At 33.0% G+C, this 8,301-nt stretch overlaps 1 protein-coding gene across 1 annotated transcript in view; it reads left to right on the top strand.

Moving 5' to 3' along the window:
* Nucleotides 1–1,129: 1,129 nt before the first annotated feature.
* LOC127706295 (neurotrypsin-like) overlaps nt 1,130–8,301 on the top strand; it is a 45,649-nt gene continuing 38,477 nt past the window's right edge. Inside the window, exons 1-2 of the mRNA XM_052210814.1 lie at nt 1,130–1,251; nt 2,268–2,395. The gene's annotated coding sequence lies outside the window, so the exon portion shown is untranslated. The remainder of the gene's footprint in view (nt 1,252–2,267; nt 2,396–8,301) is intronic.

Genomic DNA, 8,301 nt, shown 5'->3' with positions numbered 1-8,301 from the left:
CAATATCAAATTTTGTCGTACGCTTAGAATATTTACGTTGGAATGTAAATAAGGCATCTAAAACAGACTTTGACTCATTGGCACTCATACCACATCTTCTTATATCTATTTGAGGAAATCTTCCAAATCTTATGGATTTCAACGAAATTTAAGCTTGAATGGTATATTTTAGTCAGATATTTCATTCATAAAAGCATAATGTTGCAAGATCGTTTTGTCGACGTGTGCGCAAGCGCTGTTTCCGGTTCTGAAAACGAATAGAATGGAAAAATGCAGTTTATTTTTTTTTGCAATGCTATTCTGCATGAAAAAACATTTTAATTTCGCTAGCTATGAGATGGCTAGCTTTAAGAAAAGCTTTTACTTGTTAGTGCTGTTGTATTCAAATAAATGAGTCGTAAAAGAGGGACGAAAGATACCAGAGGGACAGTCAAACTCATAGAAGTGTGCATTCACAATAAGTTGTAATATTGACAGAAGAAATGAATATATTCATAAAAAGCATGCAGTTGCTACGGGTCCAAAGTAAAACAAGAAAATGAATACTCATACATCATGTTTTTTTTTCTGAAACGGTACATTCAATTATTAATGTTTATGTGTATAATTTATTACATTAAACAAAGATCAAATGAGGCCCTTACCACCCCCCCCCCCCCCCAAAAAAAACCCCAAAAAAACAAAAACAAAATAAAAAACAAAAAACAACACAAAAAAAAAACAAACATACAAACAACAAAAAAACAAATAAACAAACAAACAAAAACTTAAGAATATCGCTGTCATTTGATTATTTTTTTGAAAACGAGGCGTCTTTATAAATTTTCAGATCATTGACCCCACATGTGAAATATCTTTGCTCATAATCTTATAATCTAAAAAATAAACCATTAATCGTCGCCCCTATAGAATAGTTGAAAAAAATGTGATTGTATTGTCGTTTGTTTAGAAACCACAATTTGGATATTTAAAAAATTCAAATACATGTATGAACCTTGTATAGCTATAAAACTGGCCAGGTTTCATCATACGACCTTCTTTAAATAGTAGTTCAATTTTAATCCAAATGTTTTATGTATATATACTCACATTGGCCCATTACCGGAAATCAACAATAAAGATCTTAAAATAGTGTAGTTGTGAGAACTTTAAGTAAGATGCACGTTATTAGATTTTTCTTTTATTGTGTATTATGGGATTGTATTTTAGTTATTCATTCCTATCAGGTTTACAGACTTCCAAAAAGAAATCGTAAGTTTTCATATTGAGTTTTATTATTAATTCATAAGTGCTACACAAAAATTTCTTAACATAAAATATGTTCTCTTGTATTTGAGGAAATACTTGAACTAACGACCAAGTGTATCCATATCTATTTCTTAAACACTTAAAAATCAAACTACTTTGAAAATATAATTTGTGTGTTTTGAAAACATAATGTTACCGTGCGTCATTAATGATACTTACAACCCTACCTAAATAATCAATACGTTGGTTTCAATTGAAATTAAGAAAAGCCAGTTGACGCCTGGGTGCAGTAAATTTAAAGTCGTTATGACGACTTGGCTTAGTAAATCGTTACGACGACTTTGCTTACTCGTTATCACGATTAAACTAACACGTTATTGCGACTAAGTAACTCATTATAACGACTTAATAACTTGTTATAAAGAGGAACTGACTCGTTATAACGAACTAGCTAACTGTAATAATGAAAAATCGAATATCATAAATCAGTTAATTCGTTAACAAGAATCAGATAACTCGTATTCATGACTTAGTAACTCGTTATATAACGATTTAGCTAGATCGTTATAAAGACTAATGTTAATCTAAGGTTAGCTAACTTAAAGTTGTATAAATCATGATAACGAGTGACTTAAGTCTTGATAACTACGTAGCTGAGTCTTGATTACGAGTTAGCTTAGTCGTTATAACGAATTTCTAAGTCGTGATAACGAGTTACCTAGTCGCGATGACGAGTTCGCTTAGTCGTGATAACGAGTTAGCTAAATCGTGATAACGAGCTACTAAGTCGTGTGAGTTAGCTTAAGTCGAAAATAAATTTTCACCGACTCTAACCGGCTTCGTATAAATTTGACTGTTTGTGGCTATTTCATCTTTAAAGTTAATTATAATTTCAAAGTTCTAGATCCGCCTAGTACATGAGTTTTTACTATTTCAGAAGGATTAAAATAATAAGATACCTATGTTTTCATTGACAAAATTTGTCTAAGAAAAACACTGACAAAACCTTTTATTCGTAGATATCACAAGATTATCAGGATTAGAGTTTTTACCTCCATACTACAGCAATTATGGTATCGGTCAAAACAAAGATGTTGCTTTGAGATGTAAAGTGAGGACTCGCTCTGAACAATCACCGACATTTATGGTGAGATTAAACAATTATTTACTCATAAGAAAACAATGTCAAATAGACTGGACTAATTTTTAGAACAGGGAAATAAGTATGATAGTGTGTGCTTACATGCATCGTGAAAAAGACGTAATGCTCAAAGTCCATTTCAAAAATTAGAATAATTTGATTATGTGAATTTAAGGATCAACCATATTTAACAGCCTCTCTGGATGTAAAATAATGCATTGAATTATCATCATGTATTACTGGCTTAAAACGTTATTTACTTTTTTGACTTTATAAACTCTTTGTCTCGATCGTACAGCAGAAACACGTGTTATGTGCGCGGTAATCTGTACATATGTTTATTGATATGAAAACTCGACCTACTCGCTTGACTTTAGTTTTCTGTGTACTGTTTGAGGACTGTTGTCTTTTTGCTGTTTTTTCCTTTTGGTCATCATATTTTCTGTATTCTTCAGCTTTGGTTTTTAGTTGCCCTCTTCGGGTATTTTCTCCGAGTCTACGGAAGTTTACAATAAAAAAAATATGGCCAAAAAATTTAAGAATTTAACCTGAGTCATTTTTATCCCTGACGTATGGATGTTCGGTATGGTTCCTGTCATCCCAGAGATGTATCGAATTACTAGAAAGTTTTCAATATAAAGTGGGAAAAATTATCTTAAAAACAAAAATGAATATCCCGAAATGTGCGCTACTAGCTGAATTTGGCTGGGAGTCAATAAGTAGATTCATGGATAGACAAAGAAATGCATACTGCGCTAGATTAAAAAACCTGCCCGATAATCGACTGTCTAAAATTATCCTAAATGAAATTATACCTGCTAAATTTAATGAAAGGAAATATATAGAAAATATCGAAACTATTCTACAGACTGCGGGTCTTGACCATTATGGAAACGGAAACATAAACGTTAATATCTTAAATAAACTATATGATAACGAAGCGACTATCCAATATTTTAGGAAAGAGTAGTTTAAACTTGTACCAATAATTTGTGGTTATTAAACGTAAGCAGCTGTATTTATCAAACGTTGACGACTTCCGCTCAACAAGGCTAAAAATTTTGGCAAGAACAAATTGTCTGCCTATAAATGCCACGCTTCAACGAATGAATCTTACAACAAACAATGAGTTTCAGTTATGTTCCTCAAATGCGACTGAGAATATTTTTCACGTTGTGTTAGATTGTCCTTCTTTCTCGTCTATCAGAAAAAGAACAAGTACTGACACACAAGCATGCTTCGATAGTTTAAAAATGGATATCTGTTTTTCAGAGTTGCCGCCCTAAGCACAAATACAATTCATGACAGATAAGATAAGATAAGATAAGAAAAAATTAGTTTGATTCAGCATGGTTTAAAACATACAAACATAAGCTCTTGAGAGCTTTTCACCGAATATATAAAACAAAACACACACCATAAAACAGATATACATACACATACAGACATAGAAATGAATATGATATACATGCAAGGCAATCAAAGCATACATATATAAGCAGAACATATAAGCACACATAAAATGAATAGAATAGCCATGCAAAGCAATCAAAATCATAAAGCACTATTAGCAACTAAAAAGTAAATGAAAAAATTAAAAGCTATGAGAACAAATTAAAAAAATACTACTTGCATGCACTTCATTTACATTCTGATCCATTCCAGGACTGAATTAAGCTTTTAAACTGGGAGAAGTTATTTTCAGTCCTGAAATGGTCAGGCAAGCTATTCCATAATGTAGGAGCTGCAAAACGAAAAGAGTTTTTGCCAAAAGAGGAAGTTCTTACCTTTGGAATATCCAAAATGTTACTATACCTGAAAGAATAATTAGTTTGTTTTTTATTTATTAGATTATTGAGACAAGAGGGAGCTAGATTGTTAAGAATTTTGAAAGTTTCCAATGCCATAGTCCTGATACGACGGATCTGTAGGGAAGACAGCTCAGTTCTCTGTAATTATTCCAAATATGACGAGGTGTAATCGTCATAGACAAAACGAAGTGCTCGTTCCTGCACTTTTTCTAGTTTTTTAGTGTTAGTTTCCGAGCAAAAGTGCCATGCCAAAGGGCAGAAATTAAAGTTGCTTAAAATGAATGTATGAAATATAGTAATTTTATTTAGCCTAGAAAGATATGGTCCTAAGCGTTTTAAAACACTGAGTTGCTTGGCTGCCTTTCTACAGATATTTCCAATATGGATGTGAAATTTTAATTGATAGTCAATTTCTATACCCAACAATTTAACTATTTTTTCACAAGTTAATTTTGAATTTTGAACTTCAATTGCTGGGTTCATGTCAACAGTTTTCTTTCCAACTGCAATCACTTGAAACTTGTCTGAATTGGCTTGCATTTTATTTATTCTAAACCATTAGAATCAGCTCATGAGTCCGGTTTTAGGGTTGATATAAGATTGTCATAATCAGGACTTGAAAAAGACAAAGTATTGTCATCAGCATAATTATACAGCGAGACATATTTTATAAAATAAAAAATATCATTTAAAAATACATTGAAAAGGATAGGGTCTAATATAAGGCCTTGCGGTACCCCTTTGTGCATGCCAGCCCAACTGCTAAGAATGCTTCCAATTTTGATTTGCTGTTTTCTACCAGTTAACTTTGATTTTAGTAAAGAGACTGAATGTGGCTTAATACCATATGAGAGCAATTTATCAATTAAAATTTCATGTGGAAGGCAATCAAAAGCCTTTGAGAGGTCCATAAGAACAGCAGCCAAATAATGATTTTTATCCAGAGCTTCTCCCCAATCTTCCAAAAGACTTAGCAGTGTGGTCTGGCACCCATGTTCCTTACGAAATGCACATAGAGACGGGTTAAAAATATTGTAAAAAAAATCAGCCATTTAGATCTCTGGTACTTTTTCGTATATTTTAGATATTATAGATAATACACTTACAGGTCTTAAACTTAAATTGTTTAACATTTCACAGCGGTATAACATGTTACTTTTATTATTCTCCCCTTAGTTTATTTATTTTGTATTTACATTGTATCATAGATCAAATTTATTTGTTCAGTGTATGTTCACTGGTGTTAATATGTCTTTTGATTGAGTTAAGCCATTTCAATTGATATTTTATAGTGTGTCTTTCTATGTTGTGATGTTACACTATTGTTTCAGATAAGGGTGAAGGTTTGGTACCATTAAAACGTTTAAGCCCGCTGCAATTGTTTGCACCTGTCCTAAGTCAGGAATCTGATGTTCAGTAGTTGTCGTTTGTTGATATGGTTCATAAGTGTTTCTCGTTTCTCGTTTTTTATATAGATTAGACTGTTGGTTTTCCCGTTTGAATGATTTTACACTAGCAATTTTTGGGGCCCTTTATAGCTTGCTGTTCGGTGTGAGCCAAGGCTCCGTGTTGAAGACCGTACTTTGACCTATAATGGTTTACTTTTATAAATTTTGACTTGGATGGAGAGTTGTCTCATTGACTCTTCTTATATCTATCTGTAATTGGATTTTGGAAGCGCATCATTTTTCTTGAATACTGAAGTGACCTGTGCTTCTTTAAGTCTGATAGGGAATACCCCATACTCAATTGTTGTATTTATAAGTGTTGTAATTTGAGGCCCCATGACAGACTTACTTAGCTTCACAACCTTAGCTGGAATTCCATCAGCTCCTGTAGCCTTTTTAATGTTTATTTTGTTCATGATCTTGTCAATTTTGTCAGGTGTTATTTTTTCAAATTCAAAATTTACTTCTTGGTCTCGGTTCTTTTCAATTTCTTGAATACTTGGATGATTTTCTTTTCTATATGTGGTGTCATTTCTAATAGAGTCTGCTACTGTAGAGAAAAAGGTGTTAAAAGTATCTGCTACCTGTTTTGTGTCATTTAGTATGTTGTTACCTTCTGTATGTACGATGGTTTGGTTTACATTTTTACATTTCTTAGATAAGAAGGGTTTTATACATTTCCAAAAATCGCTTGATTTTGATCCGCCTGCACATCTCTCTAAGAAATAAGTTTTCATAGAGTCTTTCTTAAGTTTGTTTACCAAATTTCTTTGTTTACGGTATTTTTCCCAGGTCTTACTGTTTCGTTGTTTTGTATAATTTGTATAGAGCATAAGTTTGCGATAAATATATTTTCTTAATTCGCTGTTCATGCATGGCAGTGGTTTCTTTCTGTGCGTTCTTGTATTAATGGGTGCATGTGAGTTTAGGATGTCAGTTACCTGTTGTTCAGAACTCATGTATGCCTCATTTATTTGTTGTTCATCTGTGATCAGGTGATCTGGGTTACTTGTATTCTACAGACTTAGGTAATAGTTTAGATATTCATATTCATTTAGCGCCTGCATACGGAGTATATATCTCCCAATTGATACGATATTCCCGGGCTTGTGTTTCCTATCATGATTTCCTTGATAGGGGATTGCTGCTCACAAGGAAGCTATTAAGCCAAGAGTTCCAAATGGTGAAGTTGAAATCATCCCTTCGTAAATTTTACGGACGCCATCACGAGTTGGTTGATAGTTATGGAATAACCGTTTCACAGATGATATCGGATATGTTCCTTATGTCGTAACTACAATACCCTTCCCTTTTCACGAATGTGACTTACAGAATTAGACTATTTACCGGATTTGTAATAACATAAGCAACACGACGGGTGCCACATGTGGAGCAGGATCTGCTTACCCTTCCGGAGCACCTGAGATCACCCCAAGTTTTTGGTGGAGTTCGTGTTGCTTAGTCTTTAGTTTTCTATGTTGTGTCATCTGTACTATTATTTGTCTGTTTGTCTTTTTATTTTTGTCCATGGCGTTGTCAGTTTGTTTTCGATCTATGAGTTTTACTGTCCCTCTGGTATCTTTCGTCCATCTTTTAGATAAGATCGGGAAAAAATATCTTACAGACGTTATGAATGAACGTTCTTTTTTACTTGATAAAATGTTTAATATCATGAACTGTGTGTGAACGTTTTATTTTTGGTTTCAAGGTTGAATTTTTTTTGGATCTTTTATGGACAACAGAAAGATTTCCAATATTATATGAATATGAATTTGATACTGTAATGTACTTTTACGAAATAACCAATGTATTATGTTATTTTAGCGTTAATGTATTTATAAGACTTTTAAATATTTGCAAGTATCTTGTACCATTTTTATTACAATCATATAATGCTGTTTGTGAATACTATGTTTTTGATGACGCAGGTGTCAGTATCCCGCTGGCGCTTGCCCCCGTTGTAAAGGGGTAGTTTCAAAATAAAAAATATATATATATATATTATTTTGAAACTATCCCTTTACAACGGGGGCAAGCGCCAGTGGGGTACTGACACCTGCGTCATCAAAAACATAGGTTTTAACGTTGTTTTCAATTTAGACTTGTTTATATTTTTTCGTTTGGGCTTGTATTATATTTGCCTTCGGGTTTATATGATCCGTTCATCCTATTTTGACTCTTTCAAAATTCAAGAGTCTATCCTAAATTGAGGTAAATTATATGGCCTTCCAAATACCGTTTCGATTCCTAACATCACTGAAGAGACATTAATTGTCGAAATCCGGATATGGTGTACAAATTTTTTGCACCTCATGTTTGCGGTATACCATCTTTTCCGCAAGTTTATTGTTTTCTGTTTGGTAATAATTTAATGATAAGATCTGTTTTGCTACATCTTGTGATCCGTTTATTTGGCAATCGCCAATGGCAGTCAGCAGGGTTTAAGAACATCAGTTGTTCGACCTGCTAGTCAAATGCGTTTTGTTAAAATATACTTTTTCACTCATTTGGTCTTTTGGAAAATGTTGTTTGTGCTGTATTTAGACCCCTCTACCAAGAAATTTGTTTTGCATGCACACGTATAAAAATTACGGTTTTTATCCAACGCATTCATAGGTTTGAACGTTGTTTTCAATTTAGACTTGTATATATA

This window comes from Mytilus californianus, unplaced genomic scaffold (genome assembly GCF_021869535.1).
Source record: "Mytilus californianus isolate M0D057914Y unplaced genomic scaffold, xbMytCali1.0.p SCAF_6, whole genome shotgun sequence".
NCBI classification, from domain to species: domain Eukaryota; kingdom Metazoa; phylum Mollusca; class Bivalvia; order Mytilida; family Mytilidae; genus Mytilus; species Mytilus californianus.
This window is presented reverse-complemented; position numbering and strand designations above follow the sequence as displayed.